The sequence below is a fragment of the Strongylocentrotus purpuratus genome, unplaced genomic scaffold, assembly GCF_000002235.5.
Source record: "Strongylocentrotus purpuratus isolate Spur 01 unplaced genomic scaffold, Spur_5.0 spur5_scaffold_14, whole genome shotgun sequence".
Classification (NCBI taxonomy): domain Eukaryota; kingdom Metazoa; phylum Echinodermata; class Echinoidea; order Camarodonta; family Strongylocentrotidae; genus Strongylocentrotus; species Strongylocentrotus purpuratus.
Window position 1 is genome coordinate 34,939,213 of NW_022145599.1, and position 18,213 is coordinate 34,957,425.

The window sequence follows — 18,213 nt, forward strand, 5'->3', positions numbered from 1 at the left end:
ATTAATTTGTCTATAACAGAATAATATTAAAGGTATTTAGCACCATTAATCGTCCGCTTTAAATGTATATAGACTTCATCGGCATTGTAAGATAATGTAATACATGTAACTTCAAAAGCTATGATCGATGACTACATAAACAACAACAATAACAGAATACTTTCATTGTAAAGCTCAAACTATCGCAAAGCCTTTCAAAACCAATCTTTTGCAATGTCAATAGGCTTTCGAACTAAGTGTTGAAATGTTAAAACATGACAATGACACTATTACATGATCATAAACCGTTCTCTTTATTCATTATAAGAGGGTAGTGAAATTGCCCATATTGTTCACGATCATTAAAAGTGACCATCTCTAGCGGTTCTTATTTTAATCTTATTCACGACTTGTTTCTTCATGGTTAGTCTTTTTTACGTCTGGATTATGCCTTTAAGCTACCTTATTCATTTCTGGTCATTGTTCTTCGAAGGTATTTTGGGAAAGAAAGAAAGTTTATCAAGGAAACTTCATGAAAAGTAGGCGATCTGTCTATTTAAACCTTCAGTATCTCTGGGCTTTAATCAATTGTTGTCAAAACACTCCAAATGATGATGAATCGTTCTTGGTACCTTGCTTGTCTTGTATTTGGAAGTCTGGTGCTCGTGGTGCATCATGTCTCTTCCCAAGGTAAGTCTTTCAAAACTATATTATACAGATAGTATAGTTGTCATGGTTATTATAACACAATGCTATTTAATTCATCGTTCATCGATATCTACTTCAGATATTATCTTCATTACTTAACCTCGTGGAGTGGTGTAGCCTAAGTGGTAGAGCAGTGGTGTCGTAACCGGGAGATCAATGGTTCGAAGCCAAGTCACTGAGTATAGTTAATAAAGATTAACGTTTTCAAGGTCATTTTCACGTTTTACAATATTGGACAGGTGATTACGTAATGAAGATGACGTTACATCGTATTTACGTCAACAAAACGAAAGTAGGGCAACTCATGCACTAACTAACGGTCTTCATAAGAAGTCTGTACGACATTCCGTTGTTGAGATATGATGGTCGAAAAACATGCATGAAAAACAACAAAATAGCGCCTGTAAGGTCACGTGACCACTTTTTCGAAAAAAATATCGACGTTATGATTTGGACTTAAACATCTTGTTATAAAATTGTATTGATTTAGCTCTTTTCACTATTGAGATATTTGCCGAACAAGTTTGCATAAAAGAATGAAAATGAATAAATAATATTAATAAAGAAGATAGAAGAACCTTGACGAAATTAAGCGGTGATCCTATGGATCGCTACGCGACAGATCACTTTATAATAATCTTCTGGAACCGCTCTTGAAACTTTTGTGTACAAATAAAAGTATTATCGTGTAACCATAAGAAAGTGAGAACCTTTACGCCAACCCTCAATGTATATTCCGGAAGCGAAGTGGTATATAATTATATACATATATATATATATATATATATATGTACAATTTCATGATTTATCGATAAACTTACCCCCCCTCCCCCACCCCACTCTTGTTATGTACTTGGGAGTCAGGAGGCATACTATTCCAATCGTTCATAATATGTGTAACTTAGAAGAAAATGTTTATTAACAAACTTTAGGATATATATTTTCCGATATAGGCAGGATAGACAGCATTCGCCTTCAAGTCTCACAAGTAGAACACGCAGCTGTTCCAAGTTGTTACAGGTACATTGTGTACACGGGTCTCGTTGCCAGACATCTTCGTGCAAAAAAAAAAAAAAATTGATAGCAACGATTTATAAATGTTGCTGAAATCGAATGATTTTTTTCTCATGAGCTTCCGGTTGCTCTACACCGTGGACCCCACCAAGGGGCCCCTGGTCACTTTTCTGACCTTAATTGAATGCCTAAAACCGCTGAGCTTTCGAGGGCTCCGCCACTTGGACCCCACCAGGGCCCTAAATCAGGCCCTGGATGCTCATCTGACCAAAATTAACTTCCTAAAACCCCTGAGCTTCCGTAGGCTCTGCCCCCTAGATCCCCGGCAAAGGGCCCTAAGGCGGGGCCCTGGATGCTCATCTGATCTTTATGTTATGCCTAAAACCTCTGAGTTTCATGGGGCTCCTCAATTTGGCCATGGACCCCATTTATTTATGCTCCACTTGCTTTGCTCTCTTTGCTCTACCTGATCTTAAATACTCTAGCCCCCCCCCCCCACTTTGAAAAACGTTCCGCGGGGCCTGCATGTAACATTAAAGAGTGGTGGTGATGCGTATTTTTTTTGCCCCCCCCCCTCAAAAAAAAAAGATCGCCCTGATTCATACACTCTAAAAGAAAAAATGACTAAATGTGTTGGAAAAAATGGCACAGTTTTTTGCCGCTACATCACAGAGATATTACCGACTCAGCAAACTTTAAAATCTCATACCTATAGTCATATAAAAACTTCGAAAATCCTGTCTCATCTTTTCTCCGATTTCATTCAACTTTCACCAGTCGGCTTCCTTGATTTTTCTGCTTTCTTTTAGAGAAGTTTGCCATCAAAGTTGGATTCCCCTTTAACCAAACCATTCAACCACAGTGTGTGCATTTAAATTTAAATTCGATATTAGATGGAGCGAAATATTAAATCAAAATCTTACGACTGATAGCATGCTGTATTAATTGATGTACCGATTATAATTCATTATTGTTTACATTATTACAACGAAATCTTACTTAATCTAGCCTGCATCGTAACGTAGTATCTAAAATACCTCTTCGTGTATACGTCTTAGAACTTAGGATGCATTAATTTTTGGACAAAAATAAGGATTACATTTAATGAATTTGTCCACCGAAACCCATACAACTGTATGCGAATTAAAATTTAGCTGTTCTCTGAAGATTTCAATGGTTAGTGATTATTTACGGGAAAACTACACGCTATAGACTTCATTCTTCAACTTTTGTGATCTGCTCACAACCTTCTTTACCAGTCCTTCCTTCCGTCCTTTCCTTTCCTCTCCTACTCCAGTTTCACCTAATTGTTGGTGTAGGAACAACGAAAAAAGTAGTCTCGTATGAATTTCATTCAACGTTAAAGGTACTGTATCTCATTTGCAGCCAACATCAAATTCTGTAGAATGAAAAAAATTTATTCCATTATCATCTCTTTCCTTTCATTTCCATAATTCCTCTAAAAGCCCTATGAGCGGGTTCTATTGACGAAAGAATATTTTAACAGCCTTTTCCACTTTTGATCCTCCCACCGCAAAATGAATATATTCATACGTCTACTCGCGTACACTGGTAGGGAAATTGGTTCAAAGTATCCATTTCCAGCGCATATTTACCCAGTATTTTTTATTGGGAAAATATTTATTTTATATATTTTAATCATGTACATGAATCAAAATTTGATATTTTCAATTGAAATAATGAACCAATATTGGGATTTTACACATCATTTTCACAAGCATTGTTCTCTCAAGATTATTTTCTCAAGTGAATGTAATTTTTCATATATGCTTTTGAATGTAATGTGAAAATGCTTTATACTATGAAACTTATTACTGATTTAATAGACTTCTCTGCCTCATCTGTTTTTCAACTCTTTGAATCTACATAAGTCAATATTTTACTCGTGCGGTAACTGTGTCTGTAAATTTCATTTGTATATATTATGGTATTTGTTTTATTTTCTATAATTTTTGTTAATTGCTTAGGTAAACCATATAATGTTAACAAAGTTTTAATAGTCAGGGGTCTACATTGTACAGGCTATAAGCTTCTCAGTAGACCCCTCCGCGTATCTCCATTACTTTGTTGTTCATATTCTCAATCTTTTCATTTTCCCTGTATTTTTTCTCAAATTATTGTTAATATTTGTCATAAACTTGTAAAATATAAATAAATTTAAATAATATTTTGAAATTATAAAAGAATAATACCATTATTGAATTGATTTGAATTGAACACTATAACCGAATTATTCTGTTCGAAAGGGCGAAGAAAAAGAAGAACTAGCAATACTTTGCTCTTTTATTTATTCCTTCATTTTTCTTTCGGAAATTAGAAACTTCGTTTTGCTATAAAGAGCATCTGTGTACTGTTAACTTACACGATTTTGCTTGTTGTTCTTATTGTTTTTTTTACATTTAAATGAATGAAATATTTTTGTAGTAAAGTACTCCAATTATTGGAAAAATTGATCAATTCATACTTGATCATCTTACAAATATTAATCAGTCTCCCGTCGAAAATATACATGATTACCATACAAACTCTATTCCCATGATTTGTATCCGTTTCGATGGATCTATTTCAATTTATATTTTATTCTAGAGTTCCTTTTACCTTGTGTTTATCGTGGAGTGCCGTATCTTCACTCCACGGTGTGGGACATTGACGAATGCACAACCTGTACTTGTGATAACAGCACTACAACATGCGTAATTGAAGCTTGTCAACCGGTATTCTGCGTTGAACCCTTTCAACTGCCAGGAGGATGCTGCTTTATCTGTCCATACAGTAAGTCTTCTGATAGCCCCCCCCCCCCACTCCCACCCGCCCTCTCATTAGACCATACCTATGTTGGAATGTGTCGCGAATTCACTAGTAAAATATATAAAAACAAAACAAAAAATAAATGGAAGTAGGATTTAATTGACTTAAAATGCTAGATTGCCTGATACCGGCCTAGTCAATTATTACTGTGTTACGAATCTGGGGTTTCCAAGTTGATCCGGGGGGGGGGGGGGGGGGAAGGAACTTATTGCTATCCCCCTGTATGTTCCTCTCTAGCCCTCCCCCCCCCCAACTTTAAAATCTTCTGTCTGTTTATCTACTTATTTTCTGCTATAATCTCTTATTTCTGTGGGCCTCTCTTTTTCACGTTCTTTTTCAAGTGTTGCGAATGTCTTCAGTTTTTCCTAATGTTTTAACTTTCCCGTTACACACATACCGTCATTTCGACTGCATTATTACCAGGGTTAAAAATCGGTGTAAGCAATAAACCAATTAAGACCATTCATATAAATGCCAATAGTATAGTTGTCATGGTTATTTTAACACAGTGCTATTTAGTTCATCGTTCATCGATATCTACTTCAGATATTAACTTCATTACTTAACCTCGTTGAGTGGTGATGGCTAGGTGGTAGATCAGTGGTCTCGTAACCGGGAAATCAATGGTTCGAAGCCAAGTCACGGAGTAAGTGCCCTTTGGTACGGTATTGAATGCTCATTAGTAAGTCCCGTATATATACTTTAAATCCTATCTGCACTAGCTTGACCAGGAGGGATTAGACCACTATGCATGGTTCATGATAGGTGGTTATCCCATCAAATCAGCTCTCAATTCACGTTAGAAAAAAGGGATCCTGGGGGACCAACGGATACCGCTTAGGCACTGATTGCTATAAAGAGGGTGGATGTAGCTACAAGTAGTACAGTCCCGCTTCAAGGGGACTTAAAGCCATTGGTCTCGATGACTTACTTACAAGCATACACATGCTGTCTTAGCAGTCAGGTAAAAACACACCATCAACAATCCATTTTTCATTACCAAATCTTCTGAAAACCATTGACAGCCATCTCATTAGCGAGATTTTTGTCAAACGAGTTTACAGTTGTACATTCCTCGACTGCATGACCGACCAATCGGGTAAATCAAAGCTTTTGCGTTATTCACTCCGTTTTAACGAGAATGAATACATTTTACTTTCCAAATGCCAACAACTCTCCAAATCAATGGCTGAAATTCCGTTCAATCGGATCAAGCTTCGTAATAATTTCATTTGCATCACAGACGGGAAATAAGAGAAACAGAATGGCAGAAGTTTGACTTAAATCGGATCAACAATATTAAGAAAGATATTAATGTTTGAAATATGAGATCACCGAATCTATGCGAATCTAAAATTGGCAATTTGGTCACTGGGTTTTGACTTAGTCGCGGATAACTCTCCCGTTTATCGTGTACAAAATTATGATCAATACCTGTTTTCTCCTTAGCGCCTTCTCTCTTGGGGCAATACTAACAATATATTATGGATAACATAATTACTAGCACAGGTTCTCTAAAAAGAAATAACGATCTGTTATTTTTTTTGTTCTTCATTTTTTGTGTTGAAGAAATTACCGATTCACCAAATTTGAAGGGCTCATATTTATAGTATAACAACTTCCAAAATATTCAACTTTCTCATCTTTTCTCCAATTTCATTTAAACTTCCACCAGTCTGCTTCAATGATTTTGTTGCTTTCTTCTAGAGTAGTTTGCAATTATATTTGACTTTCTTTTAATCAAACCTTTCAGCAAGCGTTTTGAAATTGATGTATCAAAATGATATTAGATGAAGCTAAATATTACAAATGATAGCCTGTTTCTAAATTGATGTACTGATGCAATTATTTATTTCTCTCTTTATTTCAACGCAGTCTTATTTAATCCAGCCTGCATCTTAACGTATAGAATCTAAAATACCTTCTCGTGTGTACGTGTTAGAATTTAGGAGGTGTTTGGTCAAAAAAAATTAAGGGGACATTTAAGGAACTATAACAACCGAAACCCATATGCGAATTAAAATTCAGATGTTCTCTGTAGATTTCCATGGTTAGCGAGTATTCACGGAAAACTACACGCAATACTCTTCATTCTTCAACTTGTTTGATCTGCTCACAACCTTCTCAAACGTTTCGTTTTTCCGTCCTTTCCTTTTCCTTTCTACTTCCATTTTAACTAGTTTTTTGGTGTTCGAAAAACTAAAACAAAAATATCGTTTAAAAGTTTTATAACAAATTATTTCAACTACAATCTCTTTCCTTTCCTTTCTTTAATTCCTCTAAACGCCATATGAGCGGGTTCCATTTACGAACGAATATTTTTTCACCAGCCTTTTCCAGTTGGTGTTACCGTAAGCCTCCAATCTTAGAAATGAATATTTTCATACATCTGTTTTCATACACTGGTAGGGAAATTTTATCAAATAGTTCGTTCAAAATAACCGTATTCAGTGCAATACCCAGTTTTATTTACTGGACAAAATTTCTATATTATATATTTTAATCATGTACATGTATCATTTTATATTTTTTATTGACAAAATAAACAAATATTGAGATATTTTTACATATTTCGCAAGCATTGTTCTTTCAAGTGAATGCAATTTTGTATTTATGCTTTTGAACGCATGAGGTATTTCTGAAAAAAATTCTTAATGTGGTGTGTTCAAACCCCTCAGAATCATCATTCTTCGATTTTGAACGATAATATATTTTCAAACTCGTTTTTATCAAATTAATATTAGTGGCCTACTTTATTCAGAAATATCAGATCATCTTCCCATCTCTGCTACATGGTCACCGAAAACTCAAACAAATAAATAATGTATGGAAAGAAATACCCCAGAATATAGAATATTTCAAAAAACGATTTGATCCATAAAAAATGATCACATCTATTTCATCGGACAAACTTACACACTGCATATGATAATTTTGATAAGAATGCTTTTGAATGCAATTGATAATAATTTAAAAACAAAATATACAAACTTATTACTGATTGTATTGACTCTCTTTACTCGTACGGTAAATGTATCTGTAAACGTCATCTGTGTTTATTATGGTGTTTGTTGTTTTAGTTTTCTATTATTCTTGTTAATTTGCTTAATTAGGCTATATAATGTTTGTTTTTTGTAATAGTCAGGGATCTATATATTTCAAGCTATAAGCTTCTCATTAGACCCCTTCACATATTGCCATTACTTTGATGTTCTCAATCTGTTCATTATTCTCTGTATATCTTCTCAAATCATTGTGAATATTTGTCTTAAACTTGATTAATTTGGGGAATATGTGTAATATGGATAAATTAATGATACTGAGAAATCGTAAATGATGTGCATTTCAGCTTTTGAATATAGAGAATTTTCAAAATTAAAACCTTATTGAACTGATTTGAATTGAACACTATAACCGATTTATTTTGTTCGAAAGGACGAAGAAAAAGAATAACTAAAAATAATTTCTGTAATTTATTCCTTGACTTTTCTTTCCGATAGTAGAGGAATCCGATGGGCGGGTATCTCAGTTTTCTGTATCACTTAGCAGCGGTGAACCTTTGCTCCCTTGTATATATCATGGAATTCCGTTTCTTCACGCCGAAGTGTGGAATATGGGCCCTTGCAAAACCTGTACGTGTGATAACGGCACCACAACATGCGATATTGAATCGTGTCGACCGGTATTCTGCGCTGAACCCCTTAAACGGCCAGGAGAATGCTGCGCTTCCTGTCCGTACGGTAAGTCTTCTGATAGCCCCCACACGCCCTTTCATGACCACACCTATGTGGGACTGTGTCGCGAAATTCACTATTACAATACATAGATCCAACTAGATTGCCTGATTCCGAGACTCTTCAACTATTACTTTGTTACAAATGTGGGGTTTCCAAGTTAATCGAGAAGGGGAGGGGGGGGTTAACAAAAAAAATATCCCTATGTCACTATGTGATCTTCTCTAGATCTTTTTTTTTTCTTCTACTTTTCTCTCTTTATATTTGCTTGTTTTCTGTTGTGTTCTCATCTTTTCGTTGGCCTCTCTTTTTCAAGGGCACGTCATCTTCAATTCCCGAAGTGATGCGTATATGTTGTGTGTTCTCCAAACGTCTAACGTTCACGTCGCACACGTGTCGTCATTTCATCTGCGTTGTTATTAGGGTTTAGCAATTAGCCAAAGACCATTCCATGGGCGCAATGCTTATTTTGTAAAATCTCACATTCCTACACCAAAGAGGCGCAAATTGCCGAAGTGATGCGTATATGTTGTGTGTTCTCCAAACGTCTAACGTTCACGTCGCACACGTGTCGTCATTTCATCTGCGTTGTTATTAGGGTTTAGCAATTAGCCAAAGACCATTCCATGGGCGCAATGCTTATTTTGTAAAATCTCACATTCCTACACCAAAGAGGCGCAAATTGCGCTCTGCTTCATTATTACGTCACTAATGATGCCTCTTCTGCAACATGCATATACAACTGAATACAGTTGCTCACTCATATTAGACATGCCAAATTTAAATGTTTCAACATCTAACGTATTTTCATTCCCCCCTCTTTTTTTCGTATCAAGATAATTATAAACTAGTCATCAAATTCATCTTTTAAATCCTGATTCATTCTAGACGTGACCGTGCGTAAAGTCAAACCTACCATACGGAGTAAAGGCAATGTGACGACAAACGGTGACGCAACACTAGTTCTTGCGGTAGAAGTCAAATTTAAAGATACCAGAAAGACGACAGGAGTGAGCGGTGAATCTCTCTGGGAGTTGTCTGCCTGGATTGCTCCTGTAAACACTACTCACAGGTATGTGCTTGCGACATCCTTAAAGAAACAGAACAAGAGTCTTAAAACCTGAGCCAAAAGAAAGGTGTCTTTTATTACTGTAATATACTTTGGTAACCTTGCTTTCATGTTAAAAAGTATGTTTTGATTATAATAATTATTGCAAAATTATGTCATGAAGTATGTTAAACTTAAACCTATGGGCATTTTACTTTCCTTCGTAAATTACTTGATAGACATACGCCCACAATCTACAATTTCCTCATAAATCCGCCAGGCGTGTCTGTTTTGACAGACATGGCGCATTACAAATGTTAACTATTATTATTATATAGTATTCCCTAATCCAATTCATAAGTCTAATTCTAAAATCTGTATTATAGGCTCATCAACACTTTATTCATGAAATCGATGTTTAATTTATACGTTGATTTAATTATGTTATCTATTATATTTTGTTAACATGGAATCTTGTCTGCAATTACTTTGTAAGATACTTTATTTGTTTGCTTTATTAAAGATAAACTCCAGTTCTGGTAAAAACAATAATTAATTATCACAGAATCAAACGAAACTTCCACTGAATGTTCAAAATTACAAAGAAATGACATGTGCCAAACAATTTTGGAAGAAAATGTATACTGGCTGAGTAATGATCATAGAAATACAAGAAAATCAAGGTAGTACTAGCCCTGACACCATGTGTATTGTCCCATATATAGCTTTCTGTGTACAGTGCTGGTTACTTTACCAAGACTCGGCCAAATTTATTATGATTTTGATGAATCCAGAACCTTGCAGTGCATACCAATACTTACATGCTGCATGATCAACTGTTTCTGATCCATTCCACACCTTTTCTTTCACAATGCAATCGCATTATTATTTGCTAGAGAAGTGTATTTGTTTAGTTATTTTATTTAATTTATTGATAACTTTATTGATTAAATCATTAGTAAATCCATCTTTTATTAATCTATTTATCTATCTTTTCATTTGTATATTATTCATTTATTTATTTGTTTATTTATTAACTGTTTATGGTTTGGTGTCACCTGAGCCTGGGATGGGAAATGCGAGCTTAATCAATGTGATCCTCGCTGACATCAGGCGTGTGGATGCATGCAACCAGCTCATATACCAGTGATACAGTCAGTATGTAAATTATTCGTTCTGCATTCACTTTGTTCTCTCTCAGTAACACGAGGCTGGATTTCACCGAGCAAGTTCTCAATATTGATCAAGCATCGCAGGGGTACATCAAAGGAGATCAATTCATCTTTCGGGACGTCGTGTATCCCTCCAGTGCTCTGCTTTTAAACTGCGACGAGGCAAACGTCTGTGTTGAGCTTAAACGTGGAAAAAATGCAGTAGCAACCGATGATCGTCCTTTCAATGTTAGCAGTTTCCCCAAAAGGTCTACATCGTTGATTGGCTGCACTTCACTATGTACTGGTAAGAAGTAGGCCAAGCTACGGGGGCCCAAGTTGAAGGGGTCAATGTCGCTATTCATAAGGACCGCTATTCATAAGGTCCGCTATTCATAAGGTCCATTATTCATAAGGACCGCTATTCATAAGGTCCGCTTTTCATAATTGGAGAAAAGGGTCATTATTCATAAGGGTCATTATTCATAAGGACCGCTATTCATAATCAAAGAAGAGGGTCGGTATTCATAATATTAGAAGAGGGTCGCTATTCATAATAGGAAAACAGGGTCGTTATTCATAAGGGTCCCTATTCATAATATTACAAAAGGGTCGGTATTCATAACACAGAAAGAGGGTCGCTATTCATAATACGAAATGAGGGTCGCTATTCATAATACAAAATGAGGGTCGCTATTCATAATGCAAAATGAGGGTCGTTATTCATAAGGGTTATTATTCATAAGGGTCATTATTCATAATAAGAAATGAGGGTCGCTATTCATAAAAGGAGAAGAGGGTCGCTATTCATAATAGAAGAAGAGGGTCGGTATTAATAATAGGAGAAGAGGGTCGCTATTCATAATAAGAAATGAGGGTCGCTATTCATAATAGAAGAAGAGGGTCGCTATTCATAATATGAGAAGAGGGTCGCTATTCATAAAAGGAGAAGAGGGTCGCTATTCATAATAGAAGAAGAGGGTCGCTATTCATAATAGGAGTAGAGGGTCGCTATTCATAAAAAGAAATGAGGGTCGCTATTCATAATAGGAGAAGAGGATCGATATTCATAATAGAAGAAGAGGATCGCTATTCATAATAGAAGAAGATGGTCGCTATTCATAATATGAGAAGAGGGTCGCTATTCATAAAAGGAGAAGAGGGTCGCTATTCATAATAGAAGAAGAGGGTCGCTATTCATAATAGAAGAAGAGGGTCGCTATTCATAATAGGAGTAGAGGGTCGCTATTCATAATAATAAATGAGGGTCGCTATTCATAATAGAAGAAGAGGGTCGCTATTCATAATAGGAGAAGAGGGTCGCTATTCATAATAGGAGTAGGGGGTCGCTATTCATGATAAGAAATAAGGGTCGCTATTCATAATATGAAATGAGGGTTGCCATTCATAATACGAAATGAGGGTCGCTATTCATAATAAGAAATGAGGGTCGCTATTCATAATAGGAGTAGACGGTCGCTATTCATGATACGAAATGAGGTTCGCTATTCATAATACGCCCCCCCCCCACTCGGCTACGTTCCTGGTCCTGTAGGGGGGGGCGATATATAGCCCTGAATAGTTGTCTCTTTTTAAAGTAACTATATTTTATCTGTTATCTTTGATAATTATATAGAGCCGACCCCCGCTCATGTGGTGACGAAAAAAAAGTAAAACATAACACACATGTAATCCTATCGTAAATTTTCCTCCTTGTTGGAAATATTGCCCCATCACCCTGCCCCGACTGATCTTATCCAGGCTACGCCACTGAGATATTAAGTACGCCAAGCAGGCCCATTATCCATTTTAGCTTACTATTTAAGAAACTAGTAATTGTTTATACGACAATAATGTTTTTGTAGAATGTAATTTTTATTAGGACTTATGGACCTACAAATTACTGAGCGGAATTGGACCTGACAATTGGACCTAAGCCCAGTATCAACCGATCCCCCGAGCCCCCCCCCCCCCATCAGTACGCCCCGGCGCGGATCCAGAATTTTTCAATTGGGGGGGGGGGGGGGGGGACGGAAATTTGAAAAATGCGCAGACCGTTTTTTCAACTCAACATACCAATACTGACAAGGTCATATTAGAAGCACGATACGGGTACCTAGAAGCAGGAACAATTTTGGAAAGGGGTGCAAGCTCACTTCACGTCTCTTGTCCGATATCAACATTCCCCGTTTTTAAGATATACATTTTTTTGACATTTTCATCTGGGGGGGGGGGGGGCTAAAGCCTCTTGCCCGATTATTTTCTAGTTCACAATTCTGCTTGTGAGCGAAACGAGCGAGCAAAAATTTGAGCATTATATGTTTTTTGTGAAAGTGTTATTTATCACCAAGATAAACGAGAAAAGATATTAAAAATTCATATTCGGGCAGCTTGCTGTCCCCCCCCCCTCCCCTCCCCTACCCATTACGCGCAAAAGCTTTGAACTTTCATTCATTATTAGAAAAAGAAGACGATTTATTGTACCATTCTCGACTCTTAATCCTTGTCTGAATTCAGTTTTCCCCCTCGCTTTTACCTTTCATTAATTAGTAGAGAAAAATTACGATTTGTTGTACCGTTCTCGACTCTTAATAATTGTCTGAATTCTATTCCCCCCTCTTGCGCAAAGCGCGTAAGCTTTGACCTTTCATTGTTTAATGCAATTATTAGAGAAAGAAGATGATTCGTTGTTCCATTCTCGACTCTTAATCCTTGTCTGAATTCAGTTTCCCCCCTCCCGCGCAAAACGTGGAAGCTTTGATGTTTCATTAAATTATTAGAGAAAGAAGAGGATTTGAAGAGAAATGAATATATAATATGAATAGCGACCCCTTACTCCTATTATGAATAGCGACCCTCATTTCATATTATGAATAGCGACCCTCTTCTCCTATTATGAATAGCGACCCTCTTCTCCTATTATGTATAGCGACCATCTACTCCTATTATGAATAGCGCCCCTCTTCTCCTATTATGAATAGCGACCCTCTTCTCCTATTATGAATAGCGACCCTCTTCTCCTATTATGAATAGCGACCCTCTTCTTCTATTATGAATAGCGACCCTCTTCTCCTATTATGAATAGCGACCCTCTTCTCCTATTATGAATAGCGAACCTCATTTCGTATTATGAATAGCGACCCCCATTTCCTATTATGAATAGCGACCCTCTTCTCCTATTATGAATAGCGACCCTCCTCTCCTATTATGTATAGCGAACCTCATTTCGTATTATGAATAGCGACCCTCTTCTCCTATTATGAATAGCGACCCTCTTCTATTATGAATAGCGAACCTCATTTCGTATTATGAATAGCGACCCTCTTCTCCTATTATGAATAGCGACCCTCTTCTCCTTTTATGAATAGCGACCCTCTTCTCCTATTATGAATAGCGACCCTCTTCTCCTATTATGAATAGCGACTCTCATTTCCTATTATGAATAGCGACCCTCTTCTCCTATTATGAATAGCGACCCTCTTCTCCTATTATGAATAGCGACTCTCATTTCCTATTATGAATAGCGACCCTCTTCCCGTGTTATGAATAGCGACCCTTATAAGTAATGAACCTTATTTCGTATTATGAATAGCGACCCTCTCGTCGTATTATGAATAGCGACCCTGATTTCATGTTATGAATAGCGGTCCTTATGATTAATGACCCTTAATATGAATTATGAATAGCGACCCTCACCTCACGTTATGAATAGCGGTCCTTATGATTAACGAACCTTATTTCATTATGAATAGTGACCCTCTTTTGCCATTATGAATAGCGGACCCGGAAGTACGGGAATTTACACGTTATGAATAGCGGTCCTTATGAATAGCGGACCTTATGAATAGCGGTCCTTATGAATAGCGAATAGACCCCAGTTGAAGAGGCGACTGACAGGGAACGAGGGGGGGGGACACAAGAATTATTGGTCATCATTAGGTGGGCTGAATAACCCCGGAAGCAGCATTAAATTCACTTAAATCTGCTAAATTTTGCCTGATTTCGGGATTCTTCAACTATTACTTGTTTCAAATTTGGGGTTTTCAAGTTGATCGGGAGAGGGAGGAGCACAAAAAAGTCCTTATTTTTCTGGCGCTCTTGTCTAACATCTTTATTCCTATTCTTCTATTTTATATCTGCTTATTTTCTGCTATCTTTTCTTTTTTTCGTTGGCGTCTATTTTGTATGGGTACATCTCCTTCTTTTTCTTTGCCAAAGTGCTAAGTATGTGTTGTGTGTTTTTCCAAATGTCTAATTTTCCCGTTGCTCTAGTGTCGTCATTTCGACTGCGTTATTACTGATGTTAGCCAAATTGGCCAAAGGACATGCATATTAATGTCAGGGGCGCACTTTATTATGTTGTCACTGTCACATTGCTCCGCCAATAACGGCGCAAAATGCGTGCTGACACAGTATTATGTCACTATTGACGTCTCTTTTAAAATAGGGATATCAAACTGAATAATGTGACTCATATCAGACATGCCAAACTCAAATGTTTTGGCATCCTCCATTCCCCCTTTACCCTTATTCTTTCGTATCATTATCATTATAAACAAGTCATGAAATCTATTTCTTAAATCCTGATTCATACCAGACGTGACAGTGCGTAATGTCAACCCTACCATTCAAAGTCAACGTAGTGTGGCATCTGACGGTGACGCAACAATAGTTCTTGCAGTAGAAGTCAAATTTAGAGATGCAAGAAGTACGACAGTGCAAGGCAAATCTCTCTGGGAGTTGTCTGCCTGGATTGCTCATAAGAAAAAGAATAAAAGGTAGGTGCTTTCGACATCCTCACAGAAACAGACGAAAGGTCATAAAACATGCACCAAAAAATTACGTTTCTTTTATTTCTGTTATATACTTGGTATTGGCTATTTACAATAGTACCTTCTATATGCTTCAATTCATACGTGTATATTGAATGTACGCAGAAGCGGCCCTCTCGGGAGTTGGCAGAGGCCACAGCGCCCCCCCCCCACTTTTTCAATCACCCCAAAAATGCCCCTTTTTACATATATAGGAAAAGTGCCTCTTTAACCTTTTAAGAAGTGCCACTTTTAACATAGGAATAGTGCCCCTTTTACTTTGACAAGTGCACCCATTAATTTGTAAAAGTGCCCCTTCCCCTTTTCAACTCTGATCAGTGCTCCTTTTATTTTGATACGTGCCCTTTTTCCTTCGACAAGTTCACATTTCCCTTTGTAATAAGTGTTCATTTTGCATTTTCATTAGTGCCCTTTTTAATATCTAGTAAGTGCCCCTAGTTAGGTATGAGAAATACCGTATGAGAAATACCTCTGATAATTGACCTATTCAAATCTGAGAGGTACGTGCCTTATTTACTTTGACAGGTGCTCCTTTTCCTTTGTTAGAAGGGACCCGTCCCCTTTTAATAACTACCCCCATTTTAACTCGGATAAGCGCACCTTATATTTTCACATGTGCCCTTTTTCCTTTCCAATAAGTGCCCTATTTTCTAATGATAAGTTTCCTATTAAAAAGAGCCTCTTCTCCTTCTCATAAGTGCCCCTTCTCTGGTAAATGGTCCTTTTCGGGTACGAGAAGTAACTCTTTTTTCACTTCTGTTATGTGCCCCCTTAAACTCCGATAAATGCCCCTTTCAAATCTGATCGGTGCCCATTTTCTTTTAACTAATGCACATTTTCCTTTATTACAAGTGCCCCTTTTTCATTCACATAAGTGCCCTTTTCATATCTGGTCATTGTCTTTTTCAGATGCGATAAGTGCCTCTTTTCACCTCTGATAATTTCCCTTTTAACAATATATGATAATATCTTATAAATGCCCCTATCAAAATCTGATGGGGCCCCTTTTCCGTCGACAAATGCCCATTTCCTATTCTCATGATTGACTTTTTTCATTCTTGGTGAGTGTCTCTTTTTGAGGGTGTAAGAAGTGCCCCATTTTCACCTCTAATAGGTACTCTTTGTACTTTGACACATGCTCCTCTTTTTTTCCTGATAACTGTCCCCTTTTCCTTTCATCATTAAACGCGCCCTAGCTAATTTCAAACAATTAAGAGCAATTTCCCACAAAGCTCGCTCGCTACGCTCGCATGCATCTATAGATGATATAATTATGTAACATATCAAAGGTCTTTTCAGCCTTCCGATATGAGAATATACTTATAACCCCATTAGGATTGTGTTTTTTTTCCTGTTTATAAAATGTATTTTTTTCGCACTGCAACCTCACACATCTTAATTGTTTTCCTCGCTCGCTTCGCTCGCTCACAAACATTGTTTTTTTAGAAAATCAAATCAAACTGCAAAGCATGATGCTTGTAGGGTGTATAAAGTGAAACAAATATTGAAATCATCCCTGATGTCTAAAACAATGGATATTTTTGCTTTGACATTTACGTTTGTAGGTGCCCTTTTTCTAGGAAGTGCCCTTTTTTATTGGTGCCCCCCACACTTTGGAAGTCGCTTGGCCGCCTTGAGTGTATGTTACATTGGTCTTGATTTGAAAATGATGTTAAAATTATATTATAGCAAAATTGTGACATAAGTTGCAAAATCATAAGGACAGAAACTCGGGGATGAAGGTCATTATTGTCGCTTATCATCATTGCTGTGATCCTCGCGGAAATCAAGTCAGTGTATGCATGCAACCAGCTTATATACGAAGTAATAAAAGTCTGTATATAAACTGTTCATTTTGCATTCACTTTGGTCACTCTCAGTCACACCAGGATAGGTTTCACCGAGCAAGTTCTCAATGTTGATCAAGCATCGCAGTGGTACATCAAAGGAAATCAATTCATCTTTCGGGACGTCGTGTATACATTCGTTGATCCGTCTTTAAACTGCGACGATGCCAACGTCTGTGTTGAGCTTAAACGTGGAAGAAATGCAGTGACAACTGATGATCGTCTTTTCAATATAAGCAGTGATCCAGACAGCTCTACACCGTTTATTGGCTGCACTTCACTGTGTACTGGTAGGAAGTAGGCCAAGCTATGAAGGCCCAGGGACCAGGGTAGAGGGGCGACTGGCAGGGAAGAGGGGGGCATCAGGCTTATCGGGTGGGCTAAATAGTCGGACTTAACTATACCATTAGTGTTAACTTTTTTTATTACGGCATGAGCGGTTCTACATTAAAATTTGAGGAGGGTGTAATGTGGTGGAGGCTTGGGGTTCTTGCATTTATTTTCTATACTTTTTTTCGGAGGAAATTCGAAACCCCTACAGATTATGATATTCACTAAATGATTTCGACAGAATAATGTTAAAATTAATTCTTAATCAGAAAAATTCAAGATGTCTGTGTTTTTAATTTCTTTGAGGAAACTTTTTTTTAAGACCAACCATTTCCGCAAAAAAGACCAGTTCGTAGTTTCCATATATCAATAATAATAATCCCAAATATCCACAGATCTTTTACCAATGGAGTAGTCCCACTTCGTGCAATTGAGAATTATCACCGCAAGAGTAATAGATTTACTTCATGAATACATTTTGATTGCTGTGTTGAAAAGAATAATTCCACCAGTGTTCCATATAATTTCATGTCAGTGCATAAACGAATGATTACTACATAACTTACTTCAATGTTGGTACAAATCACATTAATCTGCCAATGCGCATATCTTATCTACCAACTGGCTTATTGCTCTGTAAATTACATATTTGCAAGGTCGTCATACCTCAAATAGGAGTAAGAGTAAAGCCTTTCAACAAAATGGGTTTATTTTATCTCACATTTGGTAATTCAAATCGAT

The 18,213-nt window shown here is 37.0% G+C and overlaps 1 long non-coding RNA gene across 1 annotated transcript; it reads left to right on the plus strand.

Moving 5' to 3' along the window:
- Window positions 1-562: 562 nt before the first annotated feature.
- On the plus strand, window positions 563-8,149 carry LOC115923667. Its single transcript, XR_004064038.1, has 3 exons — window positions 563-669; window positions 4,309-4,494; window positions 8,031-8,149. It is a non-coding gene; the product is annotated as an uncharacterized LOC115923667 (long non-coding RNA).
- The last annotated feature ends 10,064 nt before the right edge of the window (window positions 8,150-18,213 follow it).